Here is a 25,559-nt window from a genome sequence, read left to right on the forward strand (position 1 = left end):
ATCATGATGGTCGCATCCGTGTTTGGTGACATGAAAAACGTTTTCACTCTATTGAAAGAATACATTGGCCCTTAGGAGCACCGTAGACACTTTCACATTATTTATCTAGTGTTCCACTCTCGAACAGCGTCCGGGAACAACGAACACTTAAATCCAAGGGTCCAATTTCTGATTTTCTTATTTTAATACGGTGATGGTTTCTTGCAACGTAGGTTAGTGACAGTGAAATATTTTCACGTTCAACATAGGAAACAGCCGTTTGAGGCTGACTGCCACCCCAAACTCGCGCTATCATATGCGTGACGCCCCGTTCCCTATTCCGCAGTAGCACAAAACGAGCTGTCCTTTTTCGAACTTTTTCGAAGTCCTCCGTCTGGTAAGGATCCCATACGGCATGGCAATACTCTAGCAGAGGACGGATAACCGTAATGTAGGCACTCTCTCTAGTGGATTTATTGCGTCATCTATTTGCTCTGTCAGTAGCGTACAATCTATGGTTCACCTTACCCCCAACATTGTCTATGTCATCGTTCCAGTTTAAGTTGCCGGTGATCATAACACATAGATATTTATTGGAAATGACAGCTTCTAGATTTGTGCAATTAATCGTGTAGCCATTATTTAGCGACAGTTGCATCTTTTTGCATCATGCATATTTCTTGTGAAATCATTATTCAACTGCCTTTTATCTTCTGATGACTTTACTAGAAAAGTAAATGACAGCGTTATCACGCTGTCTCCTAAATCATTTATATGGATTGGGCATCTTACATCTCAATGGGGAACACCGGATATCACTTCTGTTTTGCTCGATGAGAGCTGCTACATACTTCACCTTTTTGGTAGGAAATCAAGAATATCATCACACAACTAGGATAATAATTCACAGATTCGCAATTTGATTATAGCCTCTATTGGTAGCTCTCACGAATGCGGGGATAAAGTCCTAATTGTGTTTCGCACGAACGTTGCGAACACAGTAAATGTTTCAAAAACCTACGACTAATTGAAGTCAGTGTTATGGGTTTTTAATTCAGCATATTACTCCAATTCCCTTTATTGCGTACTGGTATGACCTGTACAACTTCCCATTCCTTATATACGGATCTTACGTCGAGCTAACGGTTGTATATGTCTACCAAGTATGGGCTATTGTATTGGCATACTCTAAAAGGAACCTAACTGGTATACATTCTGGACCGGAAGACTTGTGCACTTGTTAAGTGAATTGAGTTGCTTCGCCACACCGAGGATACCTAATTCTGAGTCATTCATGTTGGCATCTGTTCTTGATTCGAATTATGGAATACGTACTCCGTTTTTGTTTGGTGAAGGAATTTCGGAAAACCATATTCAGTATCTCTACTTTTGTGGCGTTGTCATCGATAACACTACCAACGCTACCACGCATTGAAAGTGTTGGTTGTGTCATATTTGTGCTCGATTTTCGGCGAGATTTCGAGACAGAGTTTCGTTGTGGAAATTATTAAACGCATGTTGAAGCCCTCGTCTTATTGTTTTGTGTGGCATGAGGTGCTTCCAAGCACAGGTGGCAATAGAAAGAAATTACACATGCAACAAATTATGAGCCCAAATGAGGCAACTCTAGCTTCTTTTAACTACATAGATGTAACATTTTTTTAAGAAACTTGTCTTTCTTCACTTGGTTTGTTGCTTTTCTTGTCACGTAGTACTTTTGTACGGAGCCTAATAATTTGCCCATTCTTCCATTTCATTTGATTTCCCATCATACGAATAACACTGATAAATAGGCTATAGATATTTTATAACGTAATTTTTATGCTAATTTCAAATATGAAAAGCATTTTGCTTGATCACGTCAGGTTTTAAAGCTACCAACAAACTATAATTTTCATGGGAAATCTTTAACCAACTTTTTTATCCCCCGTTATTTTCAATAATTTTTCATGAAATGGCATATAATATTTTCACCGTCTGTATATTTGAGGTATACATCAAAAGACTTTTGTCATCGTGTTATTAATTTTTCAATTGTTTCTTTTTTTTCAGTTTAAGCCAATGTTATGGCCTCCGGAGGTTGTATAAATTCACCAGATCTGGTTTGCTATTTGTGCGGCTATCTAAAAGACAGATGCCAATGGAAGACCTGTACACCGTCTCTGAAGCAAGCATATGAACTATACTTCGAATCAAATGTGGATGGTGGTACGTCGTGGGCACCACGGCTCATCTGAGATATACATGTAAGTTGTATGATTGAATAAGGAGGGCGAAGAAGAACAAAAATCTGAAATTCTAAGTTCCTATGATGTTACTTGAGTCAAGCAACCGCATCAACCAACCGCACTAGACTTTATTCTGTATGGCAAACGCCACTGGATTTTTCTAGAAAACTCGAGCGTCTGTAAAGTACCCACACATTCCTTCAGTTTCTAAACCATTTCCACATGATGACGTCGCTTGTCAAATGCCAATACCAGCTGTAGAATGAACAGTTGATAAAGAAACGTTAGAAGAAAGTTTTCTTTTATCTACCAGAAACGTAACAAATCCTGTCTGCTACTGTGTACCGCTTCGCATCAAGCAGGAGTTCACGAGGAATTTCATGAGGCCACTAGACAACGACTCAAATGGTTTTCAGTGCCAGTGCGACAGGTTTTCAGAGTTGTTACGCGAAAATGAAAGCAAGTGTTCTCATAGCACCACAAATAATGAAGGCAGCTGCTAACTCCCACTTCCATACTGAAAGAAATGCGTGGATAGCTTTCAGATCAGTTGTAACCAATTTCCTCGTAAATTATAAATATGCTCACTATGTGAATGATGTGAGCAAGTGTATGAGTGAGTACGAGAAGCTCGATGTCAACATGTACTCAAAATTCATCTCCTCGGCTTACATCTTGACTGCTTCCCCGAAGACGTAGATTCAGCCAGTGACGAATATGGTGAACGCTTTCACCCGGGACTCTCGGTAATGGAGTCTTAGTGTCAGGGTCGATGAAGTACAGCAGTGTTGGCTGAATAATGCTGGACGTGCCCAATGCTCAGCACAAACGGAAGTCTACAGCCAAGGCATTCAAACCTAGCACATCTTGACTAACGAAGTACTTCAGTGTGTGTGAATTTTATATTCGTGTTTTATCTCTAATATAATAGAACCCGTGGTCTAGGAATAGCGTCTTTAATAAGTAACCAAAACGTTCTCGGTCCCGGGTTTGAACCCCGCCACCACTTAAATTCTGAATAAAAATCATCAGCTTTTGCGATCGAAGTTTTCTTACAAAAAAGTTAACTGCATTCTCTCTTGTCAAAGAGGGCGGAGGAGCGGATAGAGGTTCAAGGCAATCTCTTACCCTTGGTGTGGGACATTGCCCATAAGGCGGAAGAATCATCAATGATCAGCAGCATGAGGATGCAGGAGGAATTGCACTAATGATTAGTAATGTATATCCACAGGACTTGTGGCCTGTAATTGAAGAAGTGTCAAGATAGTCTCTCCATTGCCAGAAGATTCCACAGTGTTACTGTGAACAGTTCAATGACGGGGTTTTTCTCATGAGAATCGACAGCAAGCCAACACTGACAATAGTTCAGGCAAATATGCCAACGTCACAAACTGAAAACGAAGTTCTAAAGAAAGTATATCAAGATATTGAACGGGTAATCAAAAGGGAGATGAGAATCTACTAGTCACGAGGGACTGGAATGCGGTTGTAAGGGAAGGAGTAGTAGAAAGAATTACGGGAGAGCATGGGATTGCTAGTAGGGATGAGAGAGAAGAAAGACTAATTGAATTCTGCAACAAAGTTCAGCTAGTAATAGCGAATCACAAGGGAAGGAGGTATACTCGGATAACGCTGTGAGATACGGGACGAAATCAGTTGGATTATATCATGATCAGATAGAGATCTGATATTAGATTCCAAGGCGAATTCAGGAGAATATAGACACAGATCACCGTTGAGTAATGATAGAAAGTAGGCTGGAGTTTAAGAGAAAAGTCAGGAAAAATCAGTGTGCAAAGAAGTGGGACACAGAAGTACTAAGATGTAAAGAAGTACGTTTGAAATTATCTAAGACTGTAGATACAACAATAAGGAGTAGCTCAGTAGGCAGTTCAGTTGAAGATAACTTGACATCTATAAAAAAGGCAATCACAGAAATTGGAAAGAAAAACATAGGTATAACAATGGTAGCTGCGAAGAAAACACGAGTAACACAAGATACATTTCAATTTAGCGATGAAAGAAGTAAGTACAAAAATGTTCGGGGAAATTCAGGAATACAGAAATACAAGTCGCTAAGGAATGAATAAAAAGAAAGCACAGGGATGCTAAGGTGTAATGATTGTGTGAAAAATCTGAAGAAATCGATAAAGAAACGACTGTTGGATGGAATGACTCATCATATAGAAAATTCAAAAAAACCTTCGGTGACATCAAAAGCAAGGGTGGTAACATTAAGAGTGCAATGGGAGGCTCATTTTTAAATGCAGAGGAGAGATCGGATAGCTGGAAAGAGTATATTGTAGGCCTTTATGAGTTGAAGACTTGTCTAATGTCATTGAAGAAGAAACGGGAGTCTATAGGGAAGAGACAGGGGTTCCAGGTCAGTATTAGAACTTGAATTTAAATGAACATTGGAAAACTTAAAATCAAATACGGCAGAAGGGGCATATAACATGCCATCAGAATTTCTAAAGTCATTGGTGGAAGTGGTGATACACCAGCCGACTTTAGGAAAAAAACATCACCCACACAATTACGAAGGCTGCAGGAGGCGACGAGTGCGAGTATTATCGCACAGTCAGCTTAACAGCTCATGGATCCAAGTTGCTGGCCAGAATAGTACACAGAATTCTCGAAAAGAAAATTGAGGTTGCGTTAGATGAAATCAGTTTGGCTTTTGGAAAGGTAAAGGCATCAGAAATCAATTCCGACGTGGAGGTTCATAAAGCAAATAATATTGAAAAAACTTCAAAGACGTTCACAGGATTAGTCGCCCTGAAAAAAGTGTTCGACAATGTCAAATAGCGCAAGATGTCCGAATTTCTGAGGAAAATATGGGAAAGCTATAGGGAGCGACTGGTAATATTCAACGTGCACAAGATCCAAGAGGGAATAACAAGAGTGAAAGATCAAAAACGAAGTACTCGCACTAAAAAGGAGTGTAAGACAGGTATGTATTGTTTCGTTTACACTGTTCAATCTATACATCAAAGAAGCAATGATGGAAATAAAAGAAAGGTTCAAGAATGAAATTAAAATTCAGAGTGAAAAAATATCGATGTCAAGATTCGCTAATGACATTATTATCTTTAGTGAAATTGAAGAAGAAATGTAAGATCTGCTGAATCGAATGAGTACAGAATATCAATTCAGAATAAATTGAAAAAATAGGAAAGTAGTGAAAAGTAGCAGAAATGAGAACTGCAAGAAACATAACATTAGTGTTGATGGTCACAAAGTAGATGAAGTTAAGGAACTGTGCTACCTAGGTAGTAATATAAACCACGACGGATGAGGCAGGGTGGACATCAAAAGCAGACTAGCAGTGGCAAAAAGTGCATTCTTGGCCAAGAGAAGTCTACTAGTATCAAACATAGCGCATAAGTTAAGGAAAACATTTCTGAGAATGTACGTTTAGACCACAGAATTGTATGGCAGTGAAACATGGAATGTGTGGAAGCCTGAACTGAAGAGAATCGAAGCACTTGAGATGTGGCGCTACAGACGAATGTTGAAAATTAGGTGGACAGGTAAGGTAAGGAATGAGAATATTTTGCACAGAATCGGAGAAGGAAGGAATATGTGGAAAACACTGACAAGGAGAAGGGATAGCTAGATAAGACATTTGTTAATGCATCAGAAAATGATTTCCATGGTAGGAGAGGGAGCTGTAAAAGGTAAAATCTGTAAAAGAAGACAGATTGGAATACATCGAGCAAATAATTGAGGACATAGGTTGCAAGTGCTGCTCTGAGATGAAGAGGGTGGCACAGGAGAGGAATTAGTGGCGGGCCGCATCAAACCAGTCACAACAAGACTGATGATATTATATATATATATATATATATATAGTTTGAAATAGATGTTAGTACGTAGTGCATGTGTCATGTGACTCAGTCTCACTACTTTCTTTGCTAATGCCGTTTTCATTAGGGCTCCCTATAACAATCATAGTTCTGGTGAAAAATAAATGGTTAAGGAAATTTGTCTTAAATAGGAGGATGATACAGATAAATGGATTCCATATTTTGAATCAGCATGTTTCAAATGTCTTGCAGATGCTGAATACCGAGATATCCATCGAATTTTAAAATTTACTTCAATGTGTAATTTTATTTAATCTAATTACTTCGTGTTCAGAAGGCATCTGTGCTGAAGTTTCTTAGCTTTTCGGATCTGCTTCTGGGTCTGAAGTAGCAATACCCGTACTTTTTCTTTTTTTACTCTGTGGGGAATGTTTTATCACCATGACTCTTTGTTGTTACGCCTGTGTGACAGTTCACTTTAGCTACAATTGCGGTGGCTAACTTGGTATCTTAAATAATGTGGGTATCGCATTCCATATGACATTTTTTTTTCCTCGTTCATAAAATGGTTTACCTCAAAGTGTAGAGAACGAAATATTGCTGTTTAGGTACACGACATCTAACTGTGAAAGTATTTCTGTTATACTTTATGTTAATTATTTATTGCTCCAACAAAATAATATTAATTTTCAGTAAATGAGTGGAGGTTAGAAGAGAATTCTAACTGGGCAGTCATATAGTGCAATATTTTATACTTCTTTCAATCCTTAGGAAACCTAAGGAACGACAATTATGATGTCTTCTTGTTATTTCTGTAATCTATTGCAGTACATACGCTCACTTTTACAAAAGTCATTTTACAAATCAGTACAAATGATGCTCTTCAAAAACATGCTGTACTTTTTGGTAACTTGGTGCAACATCAGCGACCATAGAACGCCAAAATATAGGTAGTGCCAAGACCCCTGTTATGGAAGCCGACAACGAGAGCAGTGCTTCTAGTTACCTGGCAGTGAACTATGAATACGAGGAAATATGACGTAAAAACCCGAATTTTGAATTCGAAACATACGATTTAGATGAAAATATATCTAATTTATACCTTATGGGTGGGCCTCGTAGTCAGAAGTATACTGCAGGCCTGAAAACAAAAAGTTTTTGCGACACTGCAAAGCAATATATTCGAGAAATTTGGAAATTTGTAGTAAGTTTCTCTGGGACCAAACTGATGAGGTCATCGGTCCCTAGGCTTACACACTACTTAATCGAACTTAAAGTAACTTAAGCTAAATACAAAACACACACCCATGCCCGAAGGAGGACTCGAACTGGTGAGCCGCGGAAACCTTGGCGAGCCCCCCCCCCCCCCCCCCCCCCTAGACCGCACGGCTATACTCGAGAAATGTCACTCAAAAATTAAGATTAACTTGCCGTAACTGGGGTTCATACTGATACAAAATTTCGTAAATGACGTCGTGGCTGCTTTTTGATTGTAGCACCATTTAATTATAAAACATTATAATACAATTTAGTCCATGTGGCCATTAACTGGCCAAAGTAGTTGCCCCTTAGCATATGTCAAAATCTGTAAACCATCTGATGTGATATGACATAGAAGTTGGTTTCATCACATTGTGTTCCTGATTAAGAATTATTTTGAGTATTGCACTTTTTAAATTGCTTTGTCACTAAATTACTCCTTTACTGATTTATTTTTCCTGGTGCCCCTGATATTGGGTGCACAGTGATTAGGGATCTAAAGGAATTGTGCAGTGCAGTGAAGAAATAAGGTAAGCCGTTTGAAAAGATAGTTGGGATGCTCTATAGTTGGCCATCATAAACTAGTCCTATTGGAAATGAGGACATAGTGTAAGAAGATGACAGAGGAGCTCTAAATTCCAAATGTATCAAAGTATATATTGAAACAGCCGTACACGGCGACTTAGTTGATGCGTTACACTATATGATGACCGATAACTAGTGAAACCAGTAATCGTCTACATTAAATAGCAACTATGACCGAAATAATTAACTGTAACTTTCCAACAGTTGTTGCATGGCTCACAGACGTTATCTCTGTTTCATAACGCTAGTGAAGTACCCCACTAAAGATGGGGAAGCATATCCACTTGATTTTAGGAACCATATGAGATTCATCTATATCGATTTAGGTAAATCACACAAATTCTGACGCCCCAATGCTGATTCTAACGGTGCTCTTCCAGAAGGTTAGTCCAGTGCTGGAAGACCGGTGTTTAAAGTTCCGTCGATCTCCAGGTGATTAGAGATGGGCCACAAGATTTTATTTGGATTGGGTAGAGAAGGAAATCGATCGTAACCTCGCAATGAAAACATCCAGGCATTTACCTCCAATTAATGGAAACCATGGAAAACCGAAATCTTGGTGGCCGGATGGAGATCTGATCCACCGCCCTTCCGAATTCATGTTTGGTGTCTTACCATTGTATCACTTCTCCCGGTACCTCAATCGGTGCAGAACTACTGACTTGTGACTACGATATTTATTCACTCCAGGTTTGCAAAATTTATTCGGTATTAGATGATAACGATGTTTTTTAAAGACAAAGCTCACAATACAAAATTGAAGACCGCAATGGAAAAACATCCATAGTCCTTTGACTTATTGATGTTGCTGTATCAACGCAATATTCAGTCATCATTTATGAATAGCTTGGAGCGCGCACTTGAAGAGAAAATGATTAATGTATAGCCATGGAGTTGGGATGTTTTTCAGTGCATGGGAAAAAAGGCACTTGTGAAAGAAAAATTACTTTTAATTTTTTCACATCCGTACATACTTTATGGCATTGAATATATGAATAAAACAACATAATCTTAGGACATAAAAAATATAATGTACCCCATTTTTTTCTACAATGAAAAAAACTTATTTTTCTTTCACTGTGTTGTTTCTTCTTCGTCTCCTGATTCCCATCGCTGTTACCTCGGGTTGGAAATATCCTGTGAGTGATGAGTGAAAGGCTACAGCCGCTGGTGATAAGCGCTTTATCAGACACTTCAGATTTTCCAGCTTTTCTGATTTTATGGGCAGTTTATTGATGTAAAATGGCAGAGTGCTGAAAGTGGTATGCTGGGAAGGAATATGTTATGAATGTTTCTCCCACTGTTTCTGCAACTGTAACTGTTCCCAGATATTTGTGTATGTATTTAAATATTTTATATCCAGAAACAGAAAATTTTTGACCTCGGCTTCTTACTCACATTTTGTAATACTGACTTAAATGTCGTTTCTGTTCTGGGAAATTATCACCTGCCATCCGTACCACGTTGAAATTTGCCGCATTCGTTCTAATATCTTCCCGATCTCTAGAGTTTCTATCTTCCCTTTCCTTCTTTTAATTTTTCTATTTGCAAACATGGCGTCATATGTAAGAAAGCTATGGCCTCCCATGAGAAAGTAACGACTGATGTACCTGAATCTTCTGCAAGCAAGTAAAGTTGCTAGATAGTGAACCATTGTCATAAATTTGTTCCGGCCAATGCACCCATTGGAGAAAAAGTACAGTGTGTCATCTTGTCGTGATAATGTACTTGCAATGTAGCTGTTTGGGCTTGAATTAACTTCATTAACACCATTATGACCCTGTGTCTCATCCCACATAACCCTTTGTTCTTTTTGTTGTTTTCTCCACTGTGAACACAAAAGTTGAAATTCCAAAGCTGATGGAGGTAGAATATTTCATTTACAGGGGATAAAGGGCATGGAAGATTCTGTTGGAAGTCAAAACACAGTACATACACATTGCCCCTTTCCCTGGCAAGATTTGTGGACTTTTTCTTGCTGTCGTAGAAGACAGAAGCTTTTCGTTTGTGAATTGATAATTTTAGTGTCATCTGTCTCTTTAATCCATCGTTTGCGCAAAATTTCAACTTGTTCTCTAACTCGGCACATGAATCACATATGTCTCTAGTAGGACAAGGAAACCCATAATAAAAATTGTCTGTGTAACATTTATGAATCCACCGGTATTATACTTCTGCATTTACGTTTTCGGGTGAAGTACCACTTTTGATTTTAAAGTAGTTTTGCGACTCATGTTTCCCCGTATAGAGATTGTAAATTTTCATAATACTCAGATCTGTTAACAAATATCACTTCTTACTTTTATTCCTCCCATAGTGGCTCTCCTTATAAGGAACATATCGTATGTGTTCATCCACCTGTTAGATCTGATAAAGGAAAAAAATTACTACATGCAGACCTGCACTAACCATATGATGAAATCATGAAAAATAATAATCCAAAGAAAAAATACATATTAACTTACCTAAGGTATCCCAAAGTTTTCCGTGGGGTCTCTTAGCATGTACACCTCTTTTGTCAGTAGGAGATTCCCCCATTGCAGTTAGTGTTGTCAGGCATTTCACTCTCCCTGCTCTGATGACATGAAGATGGCAAAATGCCATACACAATACAAGATCACTAGTTGTTGCAATGGTTACTTAAAACAATACACAGCATTATATGCCATATAATGATTAATTTTGCAGAAAAAAATCTTGTTAAGAATATGAGATTGAGAGAGAGAGAGAGAGAGAGAGAGAGGGGGGGGGGGGAGGACACAGAGAGGCAAAAAGGGGGACAGAGAGAAATGATTAAGAGTATTTGATATCAGAGTTCAGAAATTCAGAAACATAGGCCCATATTTGATCATGGTCGTAAATATAAAAAATGAACTAACATTTTACATATCTTATATTTCAGTGTAAAGGTTTTCTGGGAAAGTTCGTCTGTGTGGAGTCTACGATGAGAAACAACCGTGGGAGCATCAACCTGCAGAGATCAAGATCTTGCTTATTTTTTACAGCTAAACTATTAAAATTACGTAAAACAGCTGACCTTTCTTCTTCAGTGAACAAATCACAACACTTTCTTCTGCACTTGCAGTTAGGGCTGTTTTTTCGGCTCTGATGTATTTCTCCTGTATGTGTGGTATATCCTTCTCCTGCACGGCGTTTTTGTTTCGCCATAGTTTTTTGCACTTGTCAGATTTTTATGTTTTTTACCTCAAATTTGTGACTCGCCATCATTTCAGCGACTCCTATTAGAATGGAAAAATATCAACTTTCACAAACGATGCATTCATTACATAGACTATATGGAAACTGAGTGGGTAGTAAAATATATGAAATATGAACAATGCAATATGTTGTAGGCCGCTCCATTGTTGAAAAAAAATTTATTCATTGTTGCAGCTGCCATGAGGTATTGAAAACTGAATGTCGCTTTCAAATTTTACTGAATGGAAAGGCCCAAGTCAATGGACTTGGGATGTTTTTAATTCACTTGAAAATCTGTTGTACCCTTTTGAGGGAAACGAACTCTTGGAAAGTTCTTTTCGTCAGGGACATAGCTCTAGGCATGTATGTTCGGTCTCAGATTAAAAGTGAAAATTGCCCAAAGGTGGACTTAGGATGTTTTTCCATTCAGGTATTCAATTATGTGTTGTTAAACATGTCTCGATCTGAAACTTGCTGGCAGATTAAAACTGTGTGCCGGACCGAGACACGAACTCGGGGCCTTTGCATTTCGCGGGCAAGTGCTCGCGCCGCGTCCTCACAGCTTTACTTCTGCCAGTACCTCGTCTCCTACCTTCCAAACTTTACAGAAGCTCTGCTGCGAACCTTGCAGAACTAGCACTCCTGCAAGAAAGGATATTGCGGAGACATGGCTTAGCCACATCTTAGGGGATGTTTCCAGAATGAGTTTGGAGGGTGGGAGACGAGGTACTGGCCGAATAAAATCTGTGAGGACGGGGCTTGAGTCGTGCTCGGAGAACTCAGATGGTAGAGCACTTGCCCGCGAAAGGCAAAGGTCCCAAGTTCGAGTCTCGGTCCGGCACACAGTTTTAATCTGCCAGGAAGTTTCATATCAGCGCACACTCCGCTGCAGAGTGAAAATCTCATTCTGATGTGTCGATCTCTTTAAGTACAAGATATCTGTAAAACTCTAAGCAAAAATAAATTCCTGTTCCCACTGCTAAATAAAAGTAAGTGCATCCCTATGTTACTGTATTTTTGAGATGGTAAAAATTTTTTGATTCGAGAAAAAATAATTTCTGAACGTATTCAACACGGTGCAGTGTTACAATGCCTTTTCAAAGTAGAAACACTTTGTTAATACAGATGATATACGTATTAGAAAATACCATTTTCTCTCATTGTTTTCGGTTACATTATGAAACTGTAGCTGAATTATTATTTTTTGGAATAAATGAACACAAATAGTTCTCGAAAAATTCAGACCAAACGAATGAACTATTCATAATACCAATAAAACCAAGTGCTGTATGATCGGTGAACATCAGATAAAATGTTTTAGAGAAAAAATCAGCAAGACTAAATTCAGCATGTTCTAAATAGAAAAAAATTCAATGACAGTTACGTAGTTTCACCTAAAACTGTTAAAGAGGCTGTATGCAAGAAAATGGAAAAAGTGTAATAATGTGAATTTTCAGCTTTTCCCGGCGAATTTGAATGATCAAAGCAATCCTCGAATTCACGTCAGACACCTTTATGAGGCGTAAGCGTTCGAGGTTTCGACATTCTACAGGACTGGAGAGCAAAACTTCTAAATTCCTTGTACTTTTTATTCAGGTCTTTGGACCAAGAAATAATCCCGAAATTGACACTTTTTGTTAAGGCTTCCACTGCACGAAAGATTACTGAGAAGTCTGGTCATGCTACTGTCAGAGAGAGGATCTGCTATGCAAGACGAAGTATGAATGCCATTTCAGAAGTATTATACCACATACACCTTAAGATTGCAGCACATTTCTCTATCATGGGAGTAATTCATGGAATGACTATGGTGAAATTCAATTGGATCCATAGCGATCCAAATTCAAAATTGATCTGTCGCCACACCAATGGTCACCATATTATCACTGACACTGGGAGAAAGCTGCAATTAAGAGGTCGAAAAATGTTTTCTCTGTTGCTTGAAAGTCATCTTCATTTATAAAGAGACAGTGTCCCCTTATTGTGAGTAATTCTGAAAGTACTGAGAGTGAAAACTTTATCCTAGTAATGACACGTAAATTCATAATCAGAGATTTAAATACAAATGAACAGAGAGAATTAATCCTAGAGATACTTCGGTATGTCGACTGTTCAGTTACAAATATAAAACTTTAACTTGTGATATATTAATATACTTGTAATTACAAACTATCGTACATTTTAGCTTATGTGCCTTAACAATTCATGAGAAATACAACCTGGACAGGTTGGAAAACTTCAGGCAGTGCAGTGCGATCCAGAAAACCTCAAGTAAGATGCTATTGCTCATTTTCCTGTTATCTCGCTTGCCACAGAACAGCGATATTAGCTTTCTTTAAGATTCTTAGATTTCTCCGAGACTTAAGTAGGAAAATTAATGTAAATTAATTCACGAACATTTCGAACAAAAAGGCTCATCGAGTGTGCTATGTAGCCAAGATGGTCAGATGTCGCTAGATTGTTACGACAGTAAGTGTAACTGGTTATTGACATCTAATTGGTAACTGATATAAGTGGACACACTATTAATTATTTATTCTGAAGTTATATACCTAATATTCTGAGACTTTTCCATGTTAAGCTGGATAATGATCAAAATTGCGAAACAGCAATCCAGTATGAAATTGGAAAAGCGTCTTGGTAATGACTCTCAGGCCGATGTTGCTACATCGAATGAAGAAGCCACCAAATTCACTGATCTTCTGCCATAATTGTTCTGTAGATTAGAAATAATAGCTACGACCATAACTCCTGTTGTGGGCAGAATACAGGAAAATTAGTCGACACAACATACACAGTCGACAGAATTAAGTACAATTTCACCGGCACAAGGTACTTTCTGCCGCAGTTGATAAGCCTTGCACTAGTTGGGAAAGCCCTTCTGCCACACCGTTAGTTTCTCTCTTGTAATGAATGAACTCGAAGTCGTATTCATGAACGAATAAAGACCATCTGGCTAACCTAGTATCTACACCCATGCTCATAAATGAAGGATAATGCTGATACATGGTGAAACAACGATCTGGTGGGCGGTATGCAGGTTTATATCATCTTGGGATATGACCATGTAGTGCATTTGACCCGCGGTCGTCGTACGGTGGCGCTGGCAGCAGTCCACACACGCAGAGGTGTGTTGGTGAACGTCAGAGTACGGTGCAGCGAGTAAGTGTGCAGCCGTTGCAGACGTGCTAATGGTGACTGTGTGTTGAAAATGGCTCAAAGAGGGTTAGAATACTAGGGCGACTGGAGGCTGGTCAAACACAGTAGGTCGTAGCACGGGCCCTCCGTGTGCCACAAAGTGTGATCTCAAGATTATGTCAACGATTCCAGCAGACAGGAAACGTGTCCAGGCGGTACAGTACGGGACGTCCTCGATGTACAACACCCCAAGAAGACCGTAGCTCACCATCAGTACCCGAAGCTGGCCACGGAGTACTGCAGGTCACCTTGCTCGGGACCTTACCTCAACCATTGGAACAGTTGTCTCCAGACACATAATCTATAGACGACTGAACAGACATCGTTTATTCGCCTGGAGACCTGCAAGGTGCATTCCACAGACCACAGGTCACAGGAGATCCCGTAAAGCCTGGTGTGAAGAACACAGTGCGTGGTCATTGGAACAGTGGTCCGAGTCCAGGTATAGTCTGGCGTTCATCTGGCGTGAACCAGGAACCAGATACCAACCCCTTAATGTCCTTGAAAGGGCCCTGTAGGGAGGTCGTGGTTTGATGGTGTGGGGTGGGATTATGATTGATGCACTTACAGCCCTGCATGTCTTTGACAAAGGAACTGTAACAGGTCAGGTGGATCGGGGCGACATGTTACACCAGTATGTCTGGCTTTCCAGGGGTGCAGTGGGTCCCACCTTCCTCCTGATGGATGATAAGGCACGGTACCACCGAGCTGTCATCGTGGAGGAGTACCTTGAAACGGAAGATATCAGGCGAATGGAGTGGCCTGCCTGTTCTTCAGACCTAAACCCCATGGAGCATGTCTGGGATATTCTCGGTCGACGTATCGCTGCACGTCTTCAAACTCCTAAGGCACTTCAGCAGCTCCGACAGGCGCTGGTGCAGGAATGGGAGCCTATACCCCAGCAGCTACTCGACCACCTGATCCAGAGTATGCCAACCCGTTGTGCGTCCTGTGTACGTGTGTTTCGGGACGGTTTTCTCAACTTATCACCAATATCGTGGAATTACAGATCTGTGTCGTGTGTGTTGCCTATGTGCCTAAGCTATTAGGGTCAGTTTTGTGTAGTGCCACGTTGTGTAGTACCACATTCTGCAATGATCCTTAATTTATGAGCATGAGTGGAGTAGCTTACAACTTAGTAGAAAGCTTAATGCTTGGCGGTCACAATAGAATTTTGTGTGTTTACCAAGGAGGTAAAATGGAAACTATTTAAAAGTCTGCGCAGCTGCCTATGTTTCTATTTGTGATGTTGTGTATGCCCTTTTGCAGACAATTTTCAAGTGGTGAAACCCATGGCACAAATGGTAGGTTTTCGCTCAGTCTCTTTGATCTGAAAGAAACAGAAATATATTGAAGTATGAGGATAGTGTATGTTAAAAGTGCCTGTTCGAATTTGTCAAATTATAGCTGACATTTGCAGTCCAAAACCACAGTATATGTTTTCTCAACAACGGATCTGGCATAAAACATGTATAAAATGTGGACAACCAGAGAAAAGATTTAAGTCGGTATTTCGTCTGTAAAATGAGACCAATCAGAGAAAAGCTTTAAGCTGTTACCTGTATAGCACTGAGGTTTTCTATACCTGGTAAGGTTCTATTAGGTGTAATGTCCAACAAATTTTGTTCGTTCCTCGACGAATGTTGGCTTGTGCAAATTGGAAGTTATGCCCTTCCGCATGAATCTGTGTAGTACTCTCTCCGTTAGCTCAATATGTTCCTCCCACATTCCTGTCACAATTAAAAAACGATTCACAAACAGAGTCACCTTATCGAACAACTCAGGTCCAAGTACTGAGTCTAAGGCCGGTTCTAATGTTCAGGCCAAATCACAAAATCTTTATAACTACGGTCAGCATACACAAATACAGCATATTTACGTGGTTTCTCTGACAAGAATATTTACTGATGTGAGGAACACAAGTTTTGAACCAGCCTGATGATCCCTGGCTTAGTGATCGCTAGAAATGGATTACTGAACGGTACACTGATGATTCACTTGTGTCCCATGGGCACATTTTCCGAATTTCATAGTCATCTACTGATTGCTTGACCCATGGAATGCAATATGAGATGCGGTAGCACATATCATGTGGAAAGACTTCAAAAAACACTTGATAACCTTGGATAGCTCTAGATTTTCTTCAAGCACAGATGAGTATTCCAACAATATATTTACTAAGCTAGTTTTAGGTTTAGAGACACTGATTAAGAAATCTTGATTTTAATAACTTCTGACACAATACAGGTCGTTACATCGGGTTGCAGACTGAATTGTCAGTCTGTTTACTAATTAATTTACTTTTGAAACCCTGGCAGTATTTGGAGTGCTTACCTTTTGTTTTATTAACTCTACTGTGATATTGATCAGTTACACTTTCATGTGCCATTGGCCTGTGGATAGGTCTATTTTTGCGTTTCTCTCCCTAAGGAACTCAATATTAAGGATACATTCTACTATATCATCTTCCACTAAAAACGTGCCTAACTCCACTATATATTTGCTAGTGTGATTGGAAGGCAGACTCGTATCTAAAGATTTTTATCTCTGGTACCTATGGATCCCAGAATCGTACAGTTCTGAACCGGCAAAGTCAGCACTCCAATTACCTCACGAACACTTTTGTATAAATTAGTTGATATAACATTTTTAGCTGCATCTGTATCTATCATAGTCACAATTGGTATAATAGCTATCTTTGCATTAAGAGATAATTGGGAAACATACTGTGCTGTTAAGTGCGCTGGTTTGGTTCTGAAGATAGCTCCTCCTTGAAGTCCACACCATCATAATATGTTTTTAATTGCACCGTTGGGTTACAGTGATGGGCGAAGATATGATTACCTTCAGTTTTTCAGGTGTGGTGCAGCTGAGGAACTTTCACTGGGCGCTTGAACCACACTTATCACCAGGTCATGTTCTCAGCAGTTCTGATTATTCTGTCTCATTTGTTCATGGTACTGGGTTGGTCAGTGGCTGTTTGTATTTACCCTGGTATTCGTTCCGTGGACCATGGTTATTTTCCCATTGGTTGCTCAAACCATTGTTCCACTGCATATCGTGGTATTCTGCCAATGGTTGCCAGTTATTGTTTATGTAAATGGAATTCAGTCTCCTATTTAGTCTCCTCCTTTTATTTCACGCTACAGAAATTTCATTGCATTCACGCGATTCACTTGTTTGAGCGGCTTGTGGAGGCACAAATTTCACATGTGAATCATTCCTTCCGTTGTTGTTATAGTTTTTAATACAAGTTGATGGCGAGGGGACTGCCAAACTAACAACTGCTGCTTTTTACTTCTCGTGACTGAATCGAGCACTGACATAAAGTAATCTATGTTTGTCTGCCGTATATGAGTGAGTTTTTTCATGAATATCTATACGCAACTACACTTTTAAGATTCTCAAGATGTTCCTATAAGATATGGGCTCAAACCCAATATCTTGTTTTATTTGTATACTTCTCAAAGTATTTGTGAAGGTTTTCTTGCCGGACCCTAAAAGTCTTTCCTGAATACCCATGGACCAGTACTTTGCGTGAAAAGCCCTTCAAATTGTTCATAATTTTGGCAATATTCAGTGACTCCCGTTGCCCACAGGCTGGCTTCGTCCTGGCTCAATCCTCTTACATACTAGATTTTCTGCATATTCGTCCAATTTCTTCAAGGCTTTCAGTTGTAGCAGAAATTACAGAACAACCTGCAGATTTTCAAGTCCTGTCTGTGAAACACACCGCTCACAGGAAATACTACTTAGATATGGTCAAACGCGTGGAGTCACTGCAGAATGCTGACCCCATGTGGAGCAATGTGGAACAGCAGTTATTGCACAATCCTCATCCTAAGCTACTGCAACATTATATGAGTCACAAGATGTTTTTCTTTACAGACACAATACGTTGTCAAATCACAGGTGTGTTAACATTCCATCTGATTACGAATCGAATTTAACATGGTATATCCATCACGGTTGGGACCACGGTGGAGTTTTGAAATGTGTTTATCAGACCAGCGCTCCCATCATCTGGGAATTTGTAGAAGATTACATACCAAGATTTGGCAAACATAAGTCCTTAGTTGCTGATAATGCAACCGCTTTTACCAGCAGATGCTGGCAAATCTTCTCACAGAAAGAAATATTAAATTCATTGCGATATCACAGTACCACTCTGAAAGTAACTCTCTTGGGAGGACCTTCAGGGAGTTCAGTAGGAAAATCCAAATTTATTATTCACATGAACAAAACAGCCGGATTAATTTCCTGACTCCACTTGAAGAAGTGGTGAATAACTCGCTCTATACTTCAACGAATTACACTTACAGAGAGTTAATTTTGAGAAGGCTTGATCCTCTTCCTCTGATTACAGAAGAAGATATTTCGTGGTATGAGAAAGTGGGACAGGCACTTATCATACTGATGGGTAGAGTTATCCAGAGAACGGAATACAAGCAGTAATAAGAAGATGAAATTACTAGTTTGCTTTCCCTGTATTATGAATGAAACGTGTTCCTGCTGTGTGACTGGTATGTATGCACTTTAAATTTCTGGAGATCAGATGAAAAACAAGGTTTTGTTGGAGCTGGTTATCGTGCAATAAGTAATGTTTTCCGATCCTGGCTTCAGAAGAAATTTCTTTCCACTAATAACAAAACTGTTGTGTTAAAACAATTTCTGTGAATGAAAACATGTATAGTGAAAGTTCTGTTCAGTGAAGAAAAAAAAATACTTTAGCAAATGCAGATGATATGAAGAAAAGAGACTAAACTCGTTACTGCTTAGAACTGTGGTTTGCTACTTACTGTTACCAAATAATGAACTAGCACTTCTCGTGCATGTGATATCCTTAACGTTACTGAATACACCCAACAGATGTGTGAGCAATGCACAAGAACTGTTTGTCCTCGCTGGCAGACTGGATGTGTGGCGGCTGTGGGTTAATTGGCTGGAGTAACAATAATACAGACTTTGTCTGTACTGGTCATTAAAGACCACTTATATGGAAGGTGCCAATGGCTGATTCAAAGCGAAGAGTTATGATATATAATTCAACTCCACAAGGACGCTAAATGAAGGTGTATGTGATATTTATGGACAGGCATGAAGGATTATCAATGACCGAGTATGTCACGATTTTGTAAAGACGTTAATCTGCTTGGTTAACAAGACGATATAAAATAAAAATACACTCCTGGAAATTGAAATAAGAACACCGTGAATTCATTGTCCCAGGAACGGGAAACTTTATTGACACATTCCTGGGGTCAGATACATCACATGATCACACTGACAGAACCACAGGCACATAGACACAGGCAACAGAGCATGCACAATGTCGGCACTAGTACAGTGTATATCCACCTTTCGCAGCAATGCAGGCTGCTATTCTCCCATGGAGACGATCGTAGAGATGCTGGATGTAGTCCTGTGGAACGGCTTGCCATGCCATTTCCACCTGGCGCCTCAGTGGGACCAGCGTTCGTACTGGACGTGCAGACCGCGTGAGACCACGCTTCATCCAGTCCCAAACATGCTCAATGGGGGACAGATCAGGACATCTTGCTGGCCAGGGTAGTTGACTTACACCTTCTAGAGCACGTTGGGTGGCACGGGATACATGCGTACATGCATTGTCCTGTTGGAACAGCAAGTTTCCTTGCCGGTCTAGGAATGGTAGAACGATGGGTTCGATTACGTTTTGGATGTACCGTGCACTATTCAGTGTCCCCTCGACGATCACCAGAGGTGTACGGCCAGTGTAGGAGATCGCTCCCCACACCATGATGCCGGGTGTTGGCCCTGTGTGCCTCGGTCGTATGCAGTCCTGATTGTGGCGCTCACCTGCACGGCGCCAAACACGCATACGACCATCATTGGCACCAAGGCAGAAGCGACTCTCATCGGTGAAGACGACACGTCTCCATTCGTCCCTCCATTCACGCCTGTCGCGACACCACTGGAGGTGGTCTGCACGGTGTTGGGGCGTGAGCGGAATACGGCCTAACGGTGTGCGGGACCGTAGCCCAGCTTCATGGAGACGGTTGCGAATGGTCCTCGCCGATACCCCATGAGCAACAGTGTCCCTAATTTGCTGGGAAGTGGCGGTGCGGTCCCCTACGGCACTGTGTAGGATCCTACGGTCTAGGCGTGCATCCTTGCGTCGCTGCGGTCCGGTCCCAGGTCGATGGGCACGTGCACCTTCCGCCGACCACTGGCGACAACATCGATGTACTGTGGAGACTTCACGCCCCACGTGTTGAGCAATTCGGCGGTACGTCCACCCGACCTCCCGCATGCCCACTATACGCCCTCGCTCAAAGTCCGTCAACTGCACATACGGTTCACGTCCATGATGTCGCGGCATGCTACCAGTGTTAAAGACTGCGATGGAGCTCCGTATGCCACGGCAAACTGGCTGACACTGACGGCGGCGGTGCACAAATGCTGCGCAGCTAGCGCCATTCGACGGCCAACACCACGGTTCCTGGTGTGTCCGCTGTGCTGTGCGTGTGATCATTGCTTGTACAGCCCTCTCGCAGTGTCCGGAGCAAGTATGGTGGGTCTGACACACCGGTGTCAATGTGATCTTTTTTCCATTTCCAGGAGTGTATATATTTTGTTGAATAGTGTGTGAAAGGCTAATTTAAATTATACTATTTAATTTTTTAAACCAATATCCTTTCTTATTTGTACAAACACGTTTATCGTTCAGGCAGATTTACATTTTAGTGTGTTGTTCTTCAATGTCTACAAATATTTCGTATAGCCCACTCATGTGTTTATTGCAGGCCTGATGAGGTCTTACTGGTCCATCCTGAGTGTCCCCTTTTACTGATCCTCCCTCATACTTGTGACTGACCTGATCTACGGAGAAATAATCAATCAGCCATAACTGTTAATTCACAGGTTGAAGAATTCATCCATAGGTTTTATTCCAGAACTGCTCCATTGGACATTAACTGAACTGTGAGGAGTAGACAATAAACAATAATTTTCAGGTCTGTTTAAAATATACCAACCTCCAGATATTACAGCGCTTAATTAACTTTCTGTAATTTTAAAATTAATATACAACTAAGCGAAGATAGTTCCTAACTTATTGCAAAGAACTGAATAAAGTTTGTTTCTTCTCTTAACTGATATAGGAGATGGTTGCCTTAAAATATTAAACTTGTAGAATCTAGGATAAATGGTACATTTCAAATTGGCGAAACCTATAATCTGGACTTGTATGTTCCACGTATGAAAGATTACCTCTTATGTAACAACTGCAATACTTACAATTAAAAAACTGTGTGACCTAAGGAATTTTGGAAGTCATAATTACTGCATGATGAACGTTTTAGCCTTTTGGTAACAGATATCCAAATAAATGATAAAATTACGTAATATCTGTATAAGAAAGTTAGATTACCTGTATTTCTCATACATTAATCTGTGACACAAATACACCCACGTTCTGTTACATAACTGTCTATCGGTTTTTATTATATATGTCAATAACACACTGCATTCCTTCTACTTCTTTATTTTGTTACATGAGTTGGAATTCATGTACGAGAACTTCCATGCAGACCCTCACCATTTTTAATTATTAGCAAATATGCTACACCGTTAGCAATCCCAATTAACTAATGATACATGTCTTGTTGTTGAAGCTCTTCTGCCTGTATTTTTCTATAAATGGTCTTGAGCAAAACACAATTTTTAACTTTTATTTTATTTTCCAGACATGTTTCACAGAAGTTTCAGCATCACTGGTCGGCTTGTATTATCTTCTATAAAACAGGAAAAACGCTCATTACTACTTATATACAAATAAATTTGAGATTTTGAGACAGTATTTACAAATACGAAAAACAGTGTTAATATACTTTGTTACCAGATGCTGTGGGTTTTCTGGAATTTTATGTTTTTTATTGCAGTGTTTTTTCCCATTTTGTCATATGCGACTATATAGAATTTAATGTAAAGCAGTTAATTACTTGGAAGTTTTACAACTGGGAATGTTTTGGCCATGCCTCACATTAACTAATTCTGTGTGGAAGATCGCATGTGTGTTTTTACAATATGCTTGACTTCCTTTTTCTGGTTTCCACATTATGAGAACTATGAAGACCTGGACTAACAAGTAACTTTCACTGTCAGTGATTACGGACTACAGAAACAAAAAGGCGAACACCTGAAAAGTTGAATGTTTTCTGGCAGGAGTTTTGAATCTTTGTGAGGTGTTTTTGTGAGTGTGCGTGCGTGCGCACCAATATCCTTTCTTATTTGTACAAACACGTTTATCTTTCAGGCAGATTTACATTTTTGTGTGTTATTCTTCAATGTCTACAAATATTTCGTATAACCCACTCATGTGTTTATTGCAGGCCTGATGAGCGCGCACCCGCGCTTGCGTGTGCGTGTGTGTGTGTGTGTGTGTGTGTGTGTGTGTGTAGGTGAATGGGTGCGAGTTTTATTTACTTAATTACTGATTTTTTATTTTAATTTTATATTGTTATTTTTATTACTTTTTCGTTGCGCTTGGGATGTTTATGGGTTAGTGTTGTCTGATAATTCTTTGAGGGTATAGAACAGAGTTCCTTTTATTACTTGTTTTCCTTCAACTGAACTGAACGCATACAAACATATGCACAACCAAAATAAAAATAGTCTTAATAAAAAATAAAAAAAAATTGAAAGCAAAAAGTGGTAATCAAATAAATAAAACTCACACCCATTCACTTACAAACACACACACCCACACAAACGCAAAATCTTCCACATTGAATTAGTTAAAGTTAGGCATTGCCATAACATTCCCAGTAGTAAAATTTCGAAGTAAATAACTGTTTCACATTAAGTTTTGTATGATTGCAGATGACAAACTGAAAGAAAACAACTGCAGCAAAAATACTTAAAAATCCAGGGAAACCACAGCACCTGGCAACAAGGTATGTATACAAATCTTTGTCTGTTTTTAAAATTTTAAATATTGTCTTCAAAACTGAAATTTACATCTGAACAAGTAGCAAAGAACATTTTTCATGCTTTCTGATGATGCTGAAATTTCAGTGAAACAAGTCTTTGAAATAAAAGAAAGACAACAACGGTGTTTTGCTCAAGGCGGACTCTCTCCAGAAGCAAATCTAATGATATAGTTGTCACTAATGTACACAGAAACTTAATCCTATCATACGATGAAAATGGTTTTTTTTTTTTCAAGCAGTCTGCGAGAGATCTTTCTAGTAATTGTAATGTGTATTCTACGATAGCCAAAGGCAATTTTGGAGCAACTCTGTTACTCAATGTGCACTATTACTTAATATAAGTCGGCCCTACTTTAAGTTGATGGATGATATTGTCCGTGTAATTAGCCAGTAACAAAAGTTATAATTAGTTACGTAAATAAATCTTACATTTACTAACTGCTTCAGGTATACATGTATGCCTGATTACCACTGACACTCGGAGAAAGTTTTAAGTAAAGTGGTTGAAAAATTTTTGTATGTTTCTTGAAAGTAAGTTTCATTCATATAGAGACAAGTGCTGCCTTATTGTGTGTAACTGATAACGTATTGAGAGTAAAAGCTTTCTCCTATTAGTTAATCATAAATTCATAATATGAGATTGAATTGCGATTAGACAGAGAGAATAAGTATTAATCCAGGGAATATTTCAACATGCTACGAAGCTTTCACAGTCTCATATCTAGATAGTTTGCCTAAAGAGCTCACCTACCTAAAACACCGTTCTGGGAAAATGGGTTTCTACCCAGTAAATTAACAGGGTACTGTCAGTTACAACCAACCAGAAAGGGGAGAGTAACCCGGCAAATTCTATAGCTCTTCTTCTCTTTCTCGGAAATATTTAGTTGAAGATGGCAATAATCCCCCGCAAATTTCAGGTGAAAGTAGTTTTCCGCCAACCATACAGGGTGATTCGAGAAAACGCTTACAAACAGTCATGGTTATCGGGCATACAATAAAGATCAGTAATCACATAGGTAGTGGGGATCGCAAAGGCCATCCGGGGCTACTCCACTGAAGAGCCAAAGAAACTGGCACCCCTGCCTAATATCGTGTAGGGCCCCTGCGAGCACGCAGAAATGGCGCAGCACGACGTGGCACAGACTAATGTCTGAAGTAATGCTGGAGGGAACTGACGCCATGAATCATGCATTGCTGTCCATAAATCAGTAAGAGTACGAGGGGGTAGACAGCACGTTGCAAGGCATCCCAGGTACGCTCAATAATGTTTATGTCTGAATATTTTGGTGGCCAGCGGAAGTGTTTAAACTCAGAAGAGTTTTCCAGGAGCCACTCTGTAGCAATCCTGGACGTGTGGGGTGTCGCATTGTCATGTTGGAATTACCCAAGTCGTTCGGAGCGCACAATGGACATGAATGGATGCAGGTGACCAGGCAGGATGCTTATGTACGTGTCACCTGTCAGAGTCGTATGTAGACGTATCACGGGTCCCATATCAGTCCAACTGCACACGCCCCACAGCATTAGAAAGCCTCCACCAGCTTGTGTAGTCCCCTGCTTACATGCAGGTTCAATCGATTCATGAGGTTGTCTCCATACCCGTACACGTCCACTCGCACAATGTGAAACGAGGCTCGTCCGACCAGGCAACATGTTTCCAGTCATCGACAGACCAACGTCGGTATTGACGGGCCGAGGCGAGGGGTAAAGCTTTGTGTTGTGCAATCATCGAGAGTACAGTAGTGAGTGTTTGGCTCCGAAAAGCTATATCGATGATGTTTCGTTGAATGGTTCGCACACTGACATTTGCTGAAGGCCCAGCATTGATATCAGCAGCAATTTGCGGAAGGGTTGCACTTCTGAATCTTTCTGGCAGATTAAAACTGTGTGCTGGACCGAGACTCGAACTCGAGACCTTTGCCTTTCGCAGGCACGTGCTCTTCCAAATGAGCTACCCAAGCACGACTCAGGACGCCTCCTCACAGCTTTAATTCCGTCAATATCTCGTCTCCTACCTTCCAAACTTCACAGAAGCTCTCCTGCGAACCTTGCATAACTAGTACTCCTGAAAGAAAGGATATTGGGGAGACATGGCTTTGCCACAGCCTGGGGGATGTTCCCAGGATGAAATTTTCAATCTGCAACGAAGTGTGCTCTTATATGAAATTTCCTGGCAGATTAAAACTGTGTGCTGGACCTCGAGACCTTTGCCTTTCGCGGGCAAGTGCTCTACCAACTGAGCTACCCAAGCACGACTGACGACACGTCCTCACAGCTTTAATTCCGCCAGTAGGAAGGTAGGAGACGAGGTACTGGCGGAAGTAAAGCTG

This window comes from Schistocerca gregaria, chromosome 3 (assembly GCF_023897955.1).
Source record: "Schistocerca gregaria isolate iqSchGreg1 chromosome 3, iqSchGreg1.2, whole genome shotgun sequence".
NCBI lineage: Eukaryota > Metazoa > Arthropoda > Insecta > Orthoptera > Acrididae > Schistocerca > Schistocerca gregaria.